The sequence below is a fragment of the Protopterus annectens genome, chromosome 2.part1 (genome assembly GCF_019279795.1).
Source record: "Protopterus annectens isolate FY-2018-M chromosome 2.part1, PAN1.0, whole genome shotgun sequence".
Taxonomy (NCBI): domain Eukaryota; kingdom Metazoa; phylum Chordata; order Ceratodontiformes; family Protopteridae; genus Protopterus; species Protopterus annectens.
In genome coordinates this window covers 676425964-676444630 of record NC_056729.1, presented here as the reverse complement: position 1 = coordinate 676444630, position 18667 = coordinate 676425964, and the positions used below count along the sequence as shown (strand labels likewise).

At 38.2% G+C, this 18667-nt stretch overlaps 1 protein-coding gene across 1 annotated transcript in view; it reads right to left on the bottom strand.

The window, feature by feature from the left end:
• SLC7A2 (solute carrier family 7 member 2) overlaps positions 1-18667 on the bottom strand; it is a 1203198-nt gene that overhangs the window by 1138131 nt on the left and 46400 nt on the right. The gene's annotated exons all lie outside the window — the stretch shown is intronic.

The window sequence follows — 18667 nt, the reverse complement described above, 5'->3', positions numbered from 1 at the left end:
TATGAAGAAATCTCATAAATCCACACAATGCATATATAAAAAGAACTGTCATTGAAATGAAGTACTTTTTTCCTAAAAGATTAAACTAATGTTCTGTACACCCGCTACTTCTGTGAATAAGTAAGCAGACTGAAAAAGGAAACAATTTCCTTTTCCAAATGGTTAACCAAATACACAAAAGACAAACATTAACTTGCCAACATAATTTTCTGTATAGTGCTATTGTTAGGGGAAAGGGTGTTTAGTGCCCTAATTTGAAGGCTTATGGTTGGGGAAAAGGTAGGGGTAGGGTTAGGGCTATCACACGAGTAAGGTGGGATCTGGAGATCCTAACCTGGCTGAAACCTAACAGCCTACAGGCATCCACAGTGTGTAGTAGATGCTCTCCTTTGTTGTTATAACTGATGAAGCAGAACTAAGGAATATACTACTTTAGACATACAGGAATGATTTGTTTTGACAGAAATGCTAGACGAAATTTGGAGGTGCTCTCCACATGACATACTAAGCCTTGCATGTAGGGAATCTCATCCTCTGTAATGCCAGGTGTATAATTCACAAACAGAAGAGTGCATCTATCAATGTACTATTTATTTACACAGTGCACTCAGCATTTCCCCAAGTGCAACATGGGGCATACGAGGAGTTTGACTACTGCTGTAGATACCAAGCAAAGCATACTGGTACTGTACATCCTATGTTGTGCAAAGGTGCTGGAACATTTTGGGAGGATGTTGTATAGTTAACAAGTCAAAATAAGTAAGTAAATAAATACATGTTTAAAACCTGCACAGCACTGCCACCTGTGTTCCCATGATAAGGACTTGTGCCACCTTTGCTGAGGAAAGGTGTTGTGCTCTATGAGTATTAGCTGCAAGATACATCTGGGTGAGGGGACAACAGAGTTATCTGGTAGCTTAACCATAGGTAGTCCAACTGCAGCATCTTGAAGTCTTCCTTTAGACACCTGCAAGTTCTACTTCCAAGCTGTAAAAATATACGACAAAAAATAAAATAAAAAGACACACTGAAGACACACAGTAGGACTGCAATGTATAGCATCTTGTAAGACAAGTTCAAAAGGTGACCTGTGGATACACTAAAGGTAAAACAGCAGTGATGTACACCCTACAACGATGGTCTCCAAGCATTTCTGTGCCAAGATATATCTATGAACTAAGGAGTGCTATTGTGACCCATCCAAAGCAATCAACATCAGTTTTGTTAATATACAGCAGTAATAATCTCGACAAAATGTCATCATGCCAATGCATAGTTCATTGAGAACAATTGGTCTGTGCTGTTTTAAAGAGCAGAGCCGTTGATTCTAATGAGGCCGAGGTGAAGGTCATCCTCAGAGGGCAGCTTGTTTTTTTTTGTGTGTGTTATAACAGACAACAGAAAGAAGGGTTTCACAGAAATAAGTAGTGCTGTAGAACAGAACAGCAGCAGTTTTATCATAGATGAGGAAGTTGTGTGTTCAGATTTTTACACTGAACCAAAACATCTGCAGCCACTGACACCTAAACTTCAGTATCAAGACATGTTACATGCAAGTTCCATCAGCTTGCACCTAGCTGCCAGTAAGGAAATTTGTTTGAGTCCAAAAAGAACAGGTTTCAAATCTAGTCACTAATCTCAGATTCAAAATTCAAAGATGCTACAAACATTCTCATGTATACTGAAAATTTTTGAAGCTTTTAAAGTCAGTGTTAGCCCTGATCAGAAAGTCTGACAACAGGTGAACGTGTCCTATACTGTCAGCATAGGCTGTCTAACTACTCAGCTGTTTTAGAAATGCATTTACCTTGTCATACAGTGTTAGTCTATTTTGATCACTGCCTTGTACTGACAGATTTAATGAGTTCATTGGATTAAATGTGTCTGTCAAATAAATTAATCTTACCACCCATGCTGGATCTTAACTTAAAGCTAAACACAAAATCTGACAATGTTGTCAGACATTCGACAATGTTTTCCTTCATTTCACAAGCTCCCGGGTATTTTCATGACTAATCCACAACACTTCTGAATAAAGAAGAATTGTGTCACATTCTTTTCCTATCTTAAAACACAAAATTGCAAACACATTTAATTATTTATTTGCATTTGTTTCCTGGGAAAGTTTGATTGGCAAAAAAAGTATTTCTTAAGCCATGACTACATTTTAGGCTGTAGGTGACTATACTCAGTTTCTATAGAAGATATACCACTTCATCCAAATCACAAGTGTTCCAACTATGCAACTATCAGAACACCATTTCAGAAATGCTACTTAGCCATTGTGACATTGCTGAAGAAAGAAGAAAGGCCAATACTGTGTTTGTGTGAAAAAGCCAAGTATATGCCTTGCCCTGAATCTGATGAACCCAAATGTGATAAGCTGATTGTAATACAAAGGAGTTGGTGTAGGGAAGTAAAACTCTACATGTGAGAAACTTTGCCTCCTTCCATTTACCTGAAAATATTTTTATACAAACGTATGTTTGCAATGTTCTGATTGTTATTGCATGCATTCCCTGTGGAATGTTCGGAATTTGTTCCCAGATGACTTTGCAACACTTTCAGTTTTAAAAATTACAAGTTACTTTTCTGAAATGACATTTATAACTTCCACCCACACAGTACTAACATATCCAACTAATGACAAGGGTGGAGATAAACAATATTTACTTACCTTAGGACATTCCGGTCTATAAGCCTAGCAAAAGTCACACCAGAATACCCTCCCAAGCTGTTATTGTTATGTTCTTTTAAACTGCTGCTGGTTTGTGATAGCTGCAATACATTTAACAACAGAGATGAGTGACAATTGTTCATTTCTTGATTGTTTTTTGGTTAATTTTAACAGTCTATATCTGCTTTAGCTAAATTTGCTAAGCCTACATTAGTGGTTCCAGCTAAGAACTGCACTACAATGTGCCGATCAAGTGGTTTAATGTGCAGTCGTGTAACTAAACTTACTATAACAACAGTTGTTCATATAGATCACAGCTGCAGTAGTCTAAGCTAAATCAGTTATATGCTGCCTAGGATATAGCACCCTGACAGCTTCCAAACATTAAGGGTACCTTCCACATTCCCAGAAGACTGAAAACTTGAAATAGGCACAGAGAAAATCAGAGGTCTGGGCATCAGACCCTTCAGAGATTTCATGTCAGTTGAAAGGGGAAGGCTAGATTCTTGAACAAGGTCAATGCTATACAATAAAAAACAATGTCCTCACCAAGGCACACAAAAGACCTATAAAAAACAAGGGTCATGGATAAAGTAGCTACTACATCACTGATCTATCCGAACGTTTACTGTTATGATAGGTTTACTTAAACAACTCCAGTATGTTTAACATTAGATCATTACTGCAGTAGCCTAAGTTATATGGGTAAAAAACAAAGCTTAGAAGGAGGAGGAGGAAGGATAAGGGTCCAGGAGACCCTGCAGTATGGTGTTAAAGCCTGCTCTAGAGGTGGAAAATGAGTCTAGTTTGCAATGCTTTGTAAAAGTATAAACAGGGGACTACGTTTCTGCCTCTAGAATACTTCTAGAGTCTACACATTTCCAAAAAGCCACTGAAGAAGCCAAGAGCCTCAGAATATATCTTGGCATTGCCTGGAATTTAATTATTATGGGAGTAACAAAAGTAAACAGCATGGAACAATCATTTGGAAATCAGTCATTTTGACACTGGTTGTCCTTTTTTCTTACCTTCATAAGAAATTAATAACTGATCAAAATTTCTGAAGATTTTAGAACTGGCAAGATAGTATCTGAGTTATATGTGGACATCCAGCGTATGAAGAATCCTTTCTCCCTCTTTTTAGGTTGTGGAAAGAAGATGGGAAACTAGATTCTAAGTAAACTAGTATACCACTTTAGGCATAAATGAAGGATATTTTTTCTCAAAGAATCCCTATCTTTGTGAAAAATTAGATAATTTTGACCCACCACAATAGGCTGCATTTCAGACACTCTTCTTGCAGAAATCAGAACAATCAACAACCCTGGTTTTCCATGTTAAAAAACTAAAATCAGCCTGCTGAGTTGGTTTAAATGGAGCAAAAGCTAGCTCTTCTAAAACAAAATTAAGATCCAAAGGTGGATGTGTATGTAGAACCCCTTTCAACAACAGCTTGATATGAGACTGCATTAAAAGAGGGGGATCCATTGGCAGGGATGTAGATATGGCCAAAAGATTAATCTTTACAGAAAAAAGAAAGGACAGAGAATAATAACTCATACAAATATTGTAGAACCAGAGAAAGCCTAGTCTTAAAAGGGTCTTGGTTCCTAATGAGACACCAACCGAAAAATATTTTCCATTTGCTAATGCATGATTTCCTAGTAGCAGGTTTCTTTGCCTCCCTTAATACCGTGCAGCCAGTTGAAGTTGTTTCAAGCTGTGTGTGGGGGGGGGGGAGGGGGGTTAAAACAACCCCCATCTTGTGTGAGTAGGTCCAGTCTGTGAAGTAGCTTGTGGTGACTGCGCATATCCATTTTCAAAAAAAGTGCGAACCACTGTAGTTTGGGCCAGAAAGGGGTCACCACAATGATCTTTGGAGTGCCCTTCTAAATCTTCAGAATGACCCCAGATATCTGTGGAAAGGGTAGAAAAGCATATAGTAGAAAGGGTAGAAATGCTATAGGAGTATTCCTGTCCAGTAAAATAAGAATGCATCGGTTTTCCAGGCCCGCTTGCAAGTACTCCTGGAGCAGAAATTTTGCCAGTCATTTGCTATGAATGGAAGTGAACTGATCTACTTAAGGTGTTCCTCATAGCTGTATCAAATCCTGGAATAACTCCTGATTCACTTTCAATTTTTGAGGGTCTGTCCTGGTCATGCTCAGCTTGTCTGCCACAAAGTTTTACACTGATGGAATTTAAGATGCCTACAGTGAACGGTCCTTTAGAATTGCTATTTTCCAGGCTACCATGTCTACTCTGCACAGACAGTAAGCTCTGACCCCCCCCCCCTGAGTTTTTTATTAACCACATCACTGAGGTGTTGGCTATGATCAGCTGTAGGGATCCCGGGGGCCACAGATGGCTGATAAGAGTTTAGTGCATTTATAACTACAGCCATCTCTTTGATCTTTATGTGTTTTGGTCTATCTTTTTTTTTTTGTTCCAAAAGCCCTACACTTTTACCCCCAAAGACACAGCACCCCAAGCAAAGTCTGAGTCATCTGTTGTTACAAACTGTACTAGAGATGGAAGGGAAAATAGAAGACCAGAATTCATAATAAAATAGTCTCTCCACCAAAGCAGTTCCCTTTCTACAAAACTGGAATTTGAAAACTCAGGTGATGTTGATATTAGGACCGTACAGATTTTAGGTACCACTCAATCCTTTTCACGTGGAGTCTGAGTAGAGGAATTGTGAATAGCATAGATGCCATGAGTCCTGGAATCCTGAGAATTTTCCTCATCTGACAGTAAAAAATCAGGAACAGATCTAGATATAAATCTGCTTTTTCCAATGACAGAATAGTTCTTTGAATGGCTGTATCCAGGACAGACCCCATGAATACTATTCTGTGAGATGAAATTAGACAAGGTTTTTAAAATTTGTCCTGCATACCTAGTCTTCATAGGAGCTCTCTTATCCAAGTGGAAGATTTCTGATATTTCAAAAAAGACTTTGCAAAGATAAGGAAGTTGTCCAAATAAGGAAAATGTGAATACCTGGCAGTTTACAATAAAGACCACTGGAGCAATGAATGACCCAAAGGGTAATGCAGAGAATTGAAAGTGTAATCCAGGCATAGAAAATCTTAAGAAATGCTTGAAATATGTGGCTAATGGAATGTTACGACAAACATCCTTTAAATATAAAGTCATCAAAAAACTGAAAGGAGAAAAATAAGAAGCTGGTTGTAATGGGATAGCATTTTGAACTTTGGAACTTTCAACTTGTTGAGAAAGGAAATATCTAAGATTGGTCTCCAAGAAGCTTCTTTCTTTGCTACCAAAAACATCATTTAATAAAAAGCTTTCTCTGAAAGAGAGAGATGAGAAACTGACAGGTTCTTTTATCCCTTGATCCAGCAGACACTAAATGACAGGAGGAAATAAAGAAATTTGATCTGGAAGATGGGGAGAAATCCCCAGAAAAGGAGGTAGGGACTCCCACTGCCATCTGCACTTTGATGGAAAAGTCTTAGAACTCATTTGTCTGAGATTATTAGTTGCCAGTGAGAGAAATGGAGATCCAGATTTTGGGGAAAATAATAGCCAGGGTGGGATGGGGGGTACACATTGCCAAGTCATTCAGTGTTCATGACTGTCCTTCTTTCTGGGGGGCTCCCCTTCTTTTTACAGCCTCCATTCCATTTTCCTTTTTTTAATGTCTGCTTCTCTGAAGTTTGCTGAGTCTGCTTATTTTGCTCTTTTTACAAAAGGAATCTTAATTAAAGATAAAACCTTTTTTGACAAATGTGGAGAGGGAAGTCTGAAAAATCTGAATCAGCCCTTAAGACTGTTTTTCTCTCCCATCATTTTTTTTTCAGGACCTCAATAGGCGATGGTCCAAATATAACCTCCCTATCAAGGAGAGAATTCAAAATTTCAGCTTTTTCATCTTCAAACAAATGTTGAGAACCTAACTAAGCAAGTCTTCTCATAGCAGACCTGGTAGCTGCTGCTCTGGAAGATGCAGTGGCTGGGTCATAAGAGCACTTCAAAGAATATGTGGCTACTTGAGAAAAAGAATAAATAGCATTTTTAGAAAATTTAGTCTCAGATGAAGGAAAAGTGGCAGTAATGTTCCTCTTATTATCAAAAGAAGCAAGCAAAAACTTTAACATGTGAACCTGGCAATTAAAGATTCTAAAAGTAAGAGTGGCAAAAGAATACACTATTTTCCCAAATCTATCAAGAGCTTTCCCATCAGTGTCAGAGGAAGAGAAATTAGCATTTACTAAACATCTGGCTACAGAAAAAATTGACAAGTAAATCAGTGCAGGAAGAGGTCAGGGGTTAGAAAATAAAAATGTGTATCTTTTGTAAGACTGAGAAACCTTATACTGTCTATCTACCTTCTTAAGAGCTGCAGGCTAGTTGTCGGACACGTTGCAGATTGCAATAAAACATCTTCCAAAGCTGGAAAGATGGAAGGGACAGCAGTAGACTTATTTTTTTTTTGTTTGGATATCACTTTGCCCCCACTGAAAATACTGAGTCATTCTAGATGTGGTTTTAGAAAAAGAAAATCCGTCCAGGGAAGACCTTTTAGATCTTTTAGAGTCAGAATCTGAGGAGAAATAACTGAATTTGTCCCCTCTAATTCCATTCCCAGGTCATTGCACTGAGAATCTTCAAAAAAATAATTTCTTTTTTGTCTGATCAGTAGTGCCAAAATATGAAGCGTTAAGAGCCTGAACTAAGCCCTGAGCTAAGCCCAATAAATCTTTCCTATTTGGGGCAACAGAGACAGGGGAAGATAAGTGTTTTACAGGTATATCCATAGAAGCAGACTGACTCATGTCATAGGTTCATAGGTTCATAGGTAGGTACTAGGCTATCGGCCCAAGGGCCTACATAAGCCTAGCCAATAAGGTTCCCTGGCTTATGCCACCCAAGAAAGTTATTTTCCTGTGCCACTGTCGAGCAGAGACACAGAAGTGATCCCTGGGGTGTATTTCCTATTTCCCATCCACTCATCAAGATTTTTCTTGAAGAGTGCTAATGAAGAACTTTGCTTGAAATAGATGGGTAGCCTGTTCCAGAGTATGGGAAGTCTCTGGGATAGGAATCTATCCCTCCAGCATGTCCTGTTTATTGTGGTGACAAGGTATAGGTCCCTAGAGTGTGTAGCTCGGAGGGATTGGGATTTCTTTAGGTGTAGCATGTCCAACAGCTCTGTATTTGCATAGCTTTATATGTCAGGCAGAGATCACTTTGGAGTAGGCGATATGCTACGGAGTAAAGCTGGAGTTTTTGAGGCGGTCAGTGTAGGGCATTTGTTTGAGGCCAGTAATCCTCTTTGTGAGGTACTTCTGTGGCCTTTCTTGCTGCTGCAGATTTCTTGTGAGGTACATTCCAAAAGGGGCGTTGTACTCTATAATGGGTCTAATGAGTGTCGAGTAGAGGGGACAATGACCTCTTTTTTCCTGGATGAGAATCCTTTTATGATGAGGTGTGCCACATAGAAGGATTTCCTGACTACTGTGGCGATGTGATTATCAAAGGAGAGACTATCAAGTCTGTCAGGGACATCTCCCCATGGAAAAGGCCAGGCATATAATTATTCCTCATTCCTTCCTCTGAGACTTGAAAGAGTGGTTCTTCCACACCCACAGCAGACACTCCAACTGCCACAGAGGATGTGTTTAAACCTTGGTCCATGGTGGGCAAAGGAGATGCATCAAATGCACCCAAGGAAGAAAATGAGGAGTTGAGGAATCTGACATGGCCACTGCAGGATCAGTGAGGCAAAGAAGCAGCCTGCTAAACTGGCAAAGGCTGTTTAGAAATGTACTTTTCTGTGTGTGTGTGTGTGTGTGTGTGTGTGTGTGTGTGTGTGTGTGTGTGTGTGTGTGTGTGTGTGTGTGTGTGTTTATCTGGAGGAAGAACAAAATAAAGGAAACAATAAGCTGTTCCATGATTAAGCCGAGAAAGAAGCCTGAAACACAGCAAGAGATGTCAGCAATAATCGGTAAAAGATATGCAAGAAAAAAGCAGTGTTTTTACCAAAAATTACACAGTGACAAGCACAAAACACGCTTTACCCTGTCCCTAAAAAATATAAAATTATTTATCATCAATAAAAGGTAAACTTGAATAAAACAAAAGTTTACACTAAAAACAGAAGTTCCACATTGCTTCCACGAACATAAATGTCATGTGACAGCCTCAAAACCATTAAAAAGTTAGCAAAAAAAAAAGTTCTCTGAAAAAAAATACTCTTAGTCATAAAATATTTTCCCAGAAGAGAACTTATCTGCACAGCAATACAGAAATAGGACTGAAAATTGATTCTCAAAGCCCACAAGAGGAGCACTCTTCAGCAGCAGAAAAATTCTGAAGCACCCTGACCACTGATTTTTGCACTGCCTAGTTTGATCATTGAATGGTCTGGTGCTTTGGAAAGTGCCTTTGAGCTTTGGTAGAAGGCTGGCTGTTCATACATTTCAACCTTTTAGTACAAGAAATCTGGACAAAGTCAAAAATAATGATGGGACAAAGGCCCAAAAACAGGGCCAAAATTTAAATATTGCTCTTAAAAACTTAGAAAGATGTTAGAATAAAAGGTGTTGTGTTAGCATGCATTTTCTGAAGGATGTAAAATCTGAAACTCAAATGTCTGTCATTATTTGGTGGCTTCAAATTTCAATGATTTGACAGAAAACCACAAATTTTATAAGGGACAAAGCAAAAATACGTGGCAAAAATCTAGACATTCTCTAAAAATGTGGACAGTTGAGATGTATGCGGCTGCTATATCCTAGGCAGGATACAACCCGTACAGCTCAGGCTATTGCAGCAGTGCTCTAATGATGAGCATTTGTTGGTATTAAATCCGATTTTATTTCTTGTGACGGGATTGAGAGTCAGGTAGTACAGCATTTGTCTTACTTTAAAGCACTTCCAGGCTATTTAGCAAGTAAGCTAAATGTCTCAAAATGTTCCCATCCTCCCAAGCTGTTACTGCTGTGTTCTTTTAAAGTGCTGGTTTAAGATAGTTCCATTCCATTCATCAACAAACATAAGTTATGATTTTTCATTTCTCGATCTATTTTTAGTTCATTTTAACAGTCTGTATCTGTTTCAGCTAAGTTCTTTAAGCCTGTATTAGTAATTCCTTTATGCACCTGAACTATATTTTCCATTTAAGTAATCTAACTTTGGGTATTAAACCCCTAGTTTCTTTCTTGTGAAGGGAGTGAGGGTGAGGATAGTTTAGGACTTGCATTTGCTTTAAGGCAGTTTCAAGCCTCTAAGCTAAAAGCTAAGTGTTTAAGAATGTTCCCATTCTCCCACCCCTTATTGTGTTACTAAACCCAGTGTATATTTTGTTGGCCAACCCTTATGATAACTGACGCATCATGGAACCATGTAATTCCCCCTCTCTCACCCTTATTTGCTGTTTTCAGAAAGCACCTATGTATTATTTTGCACCCCCCTTTAATATATTTAAGGAATTTAAAAATTAAATGCAAAGGAAACCGTTCCATCAGTACTGCCCTCCTTAAATCTATGATCTACTGGTGGGTTTTGGGCAAACCACCAAGAAACTTGCAGCCTATTAAAAGTTATATTATCCATACAAATGTCAAAACATAGTACTGTGATGATGTGAGCTCAGCGGTACAGGTGTTTGACAATCACCAATTCTGCTTGCCATTATATCTAAACACCTGTTTAAAAAAAATCAAAGAAGAGGCTTCCAGACAACAAATATTTAAGAACTAAAATGGAGTTCTTTACATAGTAATGTTGTCTATCTGGCAAAACTTTTAATTGTTTCTGTGTTTTTTTTAACATACATTACTATATGATCATACAAATGCAGAAGTTAAATTAAATCAAATAAAGCAGAGACGTACCCATTTCTCTTTTTAAAGTAAATGTCATTTGTTAACGGAAACAGGTATACATATGAGAATAATTTCAATTATGGTTAGTGTACTGCTATGCAAACTGCAGAAGCCATGACAGGACAGCTTCTGCCACTGACTGGCAGTGAGTAACACCCATCACAGATGCACACCAGGAAGCCATGTTTTTTTTTTTTTTTACGTGAAAAGAGTAGAAAAGGCTGAAGCCACCAGTGAACTTTTTGAAAACAGCAGAACGGAATTCAGATTGTACACTTCATTTTGTCATGTTCCACATGATCTTTAAATACATTTGCCCTCACTTTGTATTTCATAGGGCCACAACACAGACACTCTACAGGCCAGTTTCTGCTGTTCTTTTAAACTGGTGGTTCTTGAATTACTTGTAGATACTATATATTTTCCTTTGGTAGGTCTTCCCAGTCTCATTATATCTGCTTGTAATAGTGAGAACTAGAGGATCAAACTAGGAAGTTCCTACCCTTTGACTCTTAAACCTTGAGGTTCCTTCTCTTTCATATCATCCTACCTGCTTAGTGCTGCACTTTCTTTGCTCATTTAAAAAACTAAGCACTGGATAAAATGAAAGGTCAGTGTGCTAATTTCAACTCTGTTGCCAGCCTTTTAGCACATGGTTTCCCAAGAAAGTTTACAAATGCTCATAAATAATTAACTTACACTCAACACATAAGTTCCATCTTTGATAGAGATATAACTACCTTATTAATCTGGAGGCTTTCCTCTCACCTATAAACTTACCCTGTTAGATTCACGATCCTTGTCAAATCACAATAAGGTGTTTTAGGCTAATGCTGTAAAGCAATCACTGCCAGAGCCTCCTCAAAATAAGATTGTCTCAGCAAAAATCAGGCTACCCCTGCATCTCATGTATAACTCCCATAAGGAGATACACTGAGCAAGAACACGCCAAATTTCTCTCTTTTAAACCACAGCAGCAACAGAAATATTTTAGTGATAGGTGACTCTGTTGTCAGGAAAACTGACATCACTCATGTGACTGAAAAATTATAGGGTTGCAGTGAGCTGCCTTTCAGGTGCCAGGATCTCTGACCTTACAAGGACACAAAGGACCCTAACTCAAGATAGTTATCTCTACAGTACAGTAGTGGTATTGGTGGGGGTGAATGAACTGAAATTTAAAACCCTCTGGGATACGCAAAGAAACGTTAGAATTTTCTACGCGTTACAAATGCTGGTAAGAAGTTAGTCCTGAATGGAATCTGTCCTTCACTTTAGATGATACATAGTTATAAAGAAAAGATAATTGGCCACGATAAGTAGTTAAATAGCTGTTGTCATTCTAGGGGGATCCAGTATGTGTCAACATGGGATGGGATGCATGACATTTTGGCTTGCTTTGTTAAGGATGGCCTATACCTTTTGTTTCAAGACTTTTGCATATTGACTAAATACTTTGCTGTCCCTTAAGCATCTTTTTTAGACAGATACCAGTCGATGGACACTCTAACATAATTAACATTTCAGTCCCAAAGTCAGATCACAACAAGGTGGCTCTCCTTAATGTCAGAAGTCTGAACAATAAACTGCCTGATTCTAATCCATTCCCGCATTTAGAAAACATCCATGTCTGTGTAGTTACTGAAACCCGGCTTAAATGTAAAGGCAGTACTGTCTTTATTCCAGGAATTTGCATCTTTCAAACGTTCAGACCCAGTGGCAATTCTGGTGGAGTCTCTATATTTGTCAAGGAATATATTGCCTATATACAGATCCCTTGGAATTCATAAACTGAACTCAATGAACTACATATCTTTCTAGATAAGATTAATTATCAGCTAATAGCTTGTTATGAAATGCATTTTTTGCCCGCTAATGAACATGGTGTTCTAAACAATCTCCTTATCTGCAAAAACTCCCTTAAGTGAGTGACATTTACTACTCTTCAATAAACTGGCACATCTATGCCTCCAATGTAGGATATGCTCAAAACATTCTACACTTAATAATCAAAAATTCCCTTTAACAACTGATAGTTAAACCTGACTTTTGCCAAAACGGTCATCTCTTGCACTGATCCCGTGGTATCACCTTCCCCAGTGATCTGACCATAAACATTACCTTCTGCTTTAAAACCCTAAAGCTCCTTTAGCAAACTCCGCAGAATTTAAGGACTATAAACATGCCAACCTTAACCTACTTGGTGATGAAATATCAAAATTCAGTTATAAGTGCAACTCTCCTGACCTTAATACAGTACCAGTCTTCACTAAGGAACTCTACACCCATTTAAAAAAAATGCATACCTCTAGCAGTCCCTACCAGAAGTAAGCATCATGGGAAATTCAAAACAAACCACCCTGATAGTCTATCACCATAAATAAACTATCCAACAAATGAAAAGACTACTTAAATGATTTAGTAGATCCAAAAGCCCTCTTCTCAAAGAAAATAAAAATGAAGAACACTATACAAGGTCCGCTGGAGGAGCCCAAAAACTTAGGCTGGTCTCCGAAGCTAAAGATAATTATACATCCTTTTTTAGGTATGCGAGAAAATAATAAAACAATGCCTTACACTGCTCAGAACATATACATGATGCCTCCTATTTGACCAAATATCCTTGCAAACAAATTTAGTGTCAACTTATATTCAAAGCACTGAAATATCTGAATTCCTTATCATCACCATCATCATCCCCTTTTTTCCATTTTCTACATGGAATTGGGGTATCATGGTAACTGTCGCAATCTCTCTGTTCAGTGCTACATTCCTGCCTTTTTCGACACTCATGCCTAACTGTTGTAGATCTTCTCTCATGCAATCAATCCACCTCTTTACTGGGTGCCATCATTTCCTCTTACTGTCTTCCTGTCTGTCCCAAATCTTGTTCACCACATTGTCTTCTGCTTTTCCGCACATCTGCGTAACCACCATAAGTTGTTCTATTTGATATTTTCTGCAGTTTGAACTACAGAATCTCTTACTCCCCAATTATCTCTACAGATCATTTACTGAGAGAACTAACTAAGACCAAAAATGCTTCCTCCATGGGATCCGATAATATACCTGGTTGTGTAATTAATAGTGTGGAACATGCTTTTGCAGACACACTCCTCTAACTGTTAAACCTATGTTTAGGTACTGGTTTCATCCCTCATGAGTGGTGTAATGCTGTGGTGATGACCCTCCATGAGGGTGGCTTTATGACTGACCAGGAAAATTAAAGACCTAATAGCATCCCAAGCCTCATCTGCAAAGCCATGGAGTGTATTATAACTCACCAAATAAACTCTGATATCAAAAAGCTTGTTAGATTTGATCCCCCTAAGTTTGGCTTTGGGAAGGGTATGTCTTGTGTATTTAATCTGCTAAGCTTCTTTAAAAGGGTTATGGAGTATGTAGAATGTGGTCATGTACTGCATGTGGTGTATCTTGAGCTGGTCAAGGCCTTAAACACCATTTTCATTGCTGGCATCATACAAAAGTTAAATGCTTTAAAAGTTGATCCATGTGTGGCAAAATGGAAAGCAAGCTGGCTGAAGGACAGAATCCACACAATGCCAGTTGCAGGTGCCTCAGAAAAACGTATGAAAGTGACCAGCAGTGCCCCTCGGGGATCAGTGCTGCGACCTGTTCTTTTTGGATATTTAGTTTTCAGTTTTCCAAGGAGAGAGAACGTCCCAGGCTAAAAAGTATGCAAACAACTGCAAACTGGGGGTTAAAACACTCTATAGCACCCAAACCCTCTAGAATGAGCTCTCTGAAGTACATTTTCGACATTGCAAAAATGGGTTCAAGTTAACTGCTAAAATTTGTTATCATCACTTTGTTAGACAACCTTATCCCTCCGCTCTCCTTATCATACTGCTTTGACAACATGCCATTAAAAAAATGTAGTCAGGGAATTAGGTACTTAGGCTGATAGTGCTCACTCTTTTGACCATCATATGGCAATACTTGTCTGGAAATCCTTTTACTTAACCCAGTTATTTGCCAAAAGAATTGCATGACAAAATAAAAAAAAGTAATGACTCTCTTATACTCAGCACTATCAGGCCAATTAATGAGTACAATGTCTGCTTTGGGAAATATCTCACTAAACATATCCAACAACTGGAAAACATCCAAGGTTCCTGACCAAAACCTTCTATCTCACTTACCAAACCATTTGTGAGCTGATTGCTCTGAACCTCCTGTTGCACCACAAGTCCAAAATCGCGCCCAGTAGTAGAAGCAGATATCTAAATCTTCACCAACAGATAACTAAATTATGGTGGAGAGCCTGGTTTATAAACCAGTGCCTTGGAAATGTCTGGAATAATCTCACATGTTAAGCAGTACAACTCATTGTCTTCCTTTGAACATAAACAAGATGACTGGATAGGTCTCCAGAAACTTACTGTAGGACTGACTAATTTGGTGATGTGGTGATTGTGGAGAAATGAAGTGCGGCCTGACTGAAGGAGCTGGCAAAGCATGAATAGTGAAAAGACTCGGTGGCCTTGGAATATTTACGATAATATGACTATAAATAATACTCAGTTTTTAACTATTACACTATTTAAAGGTGCATTTGGTAATTTAAGCAGTGTCTTTCTTCTGCTGCCAAGTTTGTGTACATGAGATTCATCACTGTCACTGTTTATCAACTTTTTGTGAGAGTTGCAGTACGTATTATTTTCGAATTGAGACGAGTTGTACCTTTTGGCTGAATATCTGTTTTACTGTTACTGAACATGGATAAAACACATAGCAAAATAACAGGAAGCAAGACTACCTCAAATATTTAAGTGCTTAGTTTATCAGATGATATTTGAAAAGGTTTTCCGCATTGACAGGAACACTTGGGTGCATCTTTCCTCTGCTCCGCTTTATGGAACTTCTTCAACTCCTGTAATTTATGGTGCTCCTACGGTCCATGCAAGGTATCTGTGCTAAGGTTATAGGATACACATACTGTTAAAATCCCCAGATACTCACTCCCTCTGAAGCAGGGATTGCACCTCCAGGAAACAATACTAACTTAAAAGATTATAAGATTGCAAACTTGAAGTTTACTGGTGTAAAGATCTCCTAATACAACATCACAGAAGGAGTTTCCCAAACGTACTCCTTTCCTTTACCACACACACATATTTTGTAACTAATCAAGTCCTTGCTCAATTAAAACTATGTTACTACATCAGTCACCCCCTTTCACCTGCTACTAGCAGGGCCATTACAAAAATATTTTAATACCCAAACTTGATTATGGTCATCCTTTTCTCATTATGCATTCAGGCCACAATACTCACAGAATACAGACTGCTGAGAATAAAATCTGCAGATTCATTCAGGCCACAATACTCACAGAATACAGACTGCTGAGAATAAAATCTGCAGATTCATTCAGGCCACAATACTCACAGAATACAGACTGCTGAGAATAAAATCTGCAGATTCATTCAGGCCACAATAATCACAGAATACAGACTACTGAGAATAAAATCTGCAGATTAACTCTATTAGCAGCCACCCAGATGCAATTGGCTAAAACAATTCTAAATGGCTTTCACTGCCTCATTGGGCCATTTTTCTTCTAAATACTCTAATTTACAAGGTGCCACTGCCCCCTTTAAGAGTAAAAATTACCTTTATAGAACAACCCTTATATACTCAAAGTACACAGTACAACAGTTTCTCTCAATTATGCCTCCCAATTAAAACTGCTGTAGGTGAGAGGGGTCTACTACCTGGAACTATCTGTCTACAGACATCAGAAATCAAAGATGCACTTAAACAGTATCACTTTACTGAATCTACCTGAAACTGCTACTATAACATTGGTTAGGTAAAATATCATTGTATATCTTGAATAATAGAATACATTTAATAAATGTTTCTCAACTTCTTAATGTGGCATCTTATATGCAAATATTTTACATATAATATATAGGAGTTTATGTATTACATGTATGGTCGTACTGTATTATTTATTTATTTATTTTACATTTGTTGACCGGGCTAGTCCAGCTGGATAATTTCCATTTTCAGTGGAGGCCCGGGGAGAAAAGCTCCACAGATTAAAACAAGGTTATACAAATAGAAGATTTACTATAAGTTCCTTTGACAGACATTGAGTTACCATGGATACTTAATAGTCTAGATCAAGAAAAATAGAACACATATAGTGCTATCTACGTATTGAGAAAGGCATTAATTCTTTTTAAAACTACACTCCATTCAGGTCATTTCATACATATTAGTGTATATACAATTTTCAGTCATTAGGTTGTTTGAGAACACAGAGAAAGATTGCAGTTTAGAAATAAGGAAGTATGATAGTAGAAGGTATACGGTTTCTCAGTCTGGATTGGTACAAGAGCAGAGCCAGAAGTTTTTAAGATGTGCAAGAAGTTGTTTTTTAAAAAGATCAAAGGAGCCTATAGAGGTAATGTGTGAGGGAAGGTTATTCCATATTTTGCCTACTGAGTTGGAAAAAAGGCAGTTACCTGCAGAATTGGTAATTCGAGTTGTGTTGACTTGAAGCTTTTCAGCAGAACGTAGTTGTTTCAAGTTATTATAAGGGATCAAGAGGTTACTGAGAGCAGGTGTTTTACATGGTTGATATAATATGTTATGTGTTATTAAGAGTTGTTGATATATAATCTTGTTAGGAAGTTCCAACCAGTGTAAGTGTTTTAAGTTTAGACAGTGGTGTGTTCTATACTGGGATGCTGTGGCAAAGCGAGCTATATTGTGGTAGGATGTAGTAAGTTTCTTCAGGTTGCTTTTGGAGAGATTAGTGTAAATAGAGGAGGCATACAATAGGGTAGAGATAAGATGTGTTTGTGCTAAGGTGGTCCGTGCTTCTGGTGTAAGGTAGGGTTTGATTCTGTACAGTGAACCAATTTTTTTATTAACTGCTTTTATAGTGTTATTGATGTGGTAATCATAGTTAAGATTATTGTCAATAGTAACACCAAGTAGTTTAGTTGTTAAGTCTGAGGAGATGAGGGAGTTATCACTTGCAGTAATAGAGAAGTTTAGTTGAGTAGATTTGTGGGTAGGTGAGAAAAGTAGTAGTTTTGTTTTCTTGGGATTGAGGAGAAGACATCTTTTTGAGAACCAGTGTTCGACGATAGAAAAGGTAGATTGTGTGAGTGAGTGGAGTTCAGATTGAGTGGAAGCTATGCAAATAATGGTGGAATCATCTGCATATTGTATACATGTAGTGTTTTGGATAGATGCTTGGAGGTCATTAATAAAGATAGAGAATAAGAGTGGGCCTAGTATGGATCCTTGTGGTACTCCTAAAGAGATAGGTAGTAAGGAAGATAGACAATTTTTCCAGAGTACTGCTTGTTGTCGGTTTTCAAGATAAGATGAGAACCAGGTTAAGGAGGAGGAATCCAAAGCAAGGGATTTTAATATGTGTAGAAGAAGTGTGTGGTTGACCATGTCGAAGGCTTTTGACAGGTCTAGGAAAAGAGAAGAGGTTAGTTTGTTGTTGTTACGATTACAGTTGATGGTGTTGGTAAAGGAAAGTAGAGCAGTGGTAGTACTATGTGAAGGTCTAAATCCATGTTGAGTGTTTGCTAGTAGGTTGTTATGAAGGAGATGGTTAAGTAGTTGTTTGTGTATACATTTTTCCATGATTTTAGCTAGTGGAGATAATAGCGCTATAGGACGAAAGTTTGAAAGGTCTGTGGATTTGCCTCCTTTGTGTAGGGGTATGATATGAGATATCTTCCAGATTGCTGGAAAAGTACTTTCTTTTATGGATCTGTTTATGAGGATGGAAACAGGGTAGGCGATAACTTTGGCTGCTACTTGAAGAAATTCAGCAGGAAGGTTATCAGCTGAGGGGGTTTAAGTTTTTGTAAAAGAGATTGTATGTATGAGGTGGGTATGGGTTGAAGTTGCAGGGGAGGAAGGCAGTTGTTGATGTTATTTAAGAGCAGTTGGGAAGAATCAGGGGTTAAGTGGTTAGCTAGATTTTGTATGGAAGTAGTAAAGAAGGTATTGAAGTTATTGGCTATTAAAGAGGGGTTATCAGGGTCTAAGTTTTGTGGGTTTGGTGTAACTACTTTGCCTGGGGTAAGTAGATTATTGATAGTAGACCAGAACTTTTTTGGTTCTTTTTTGG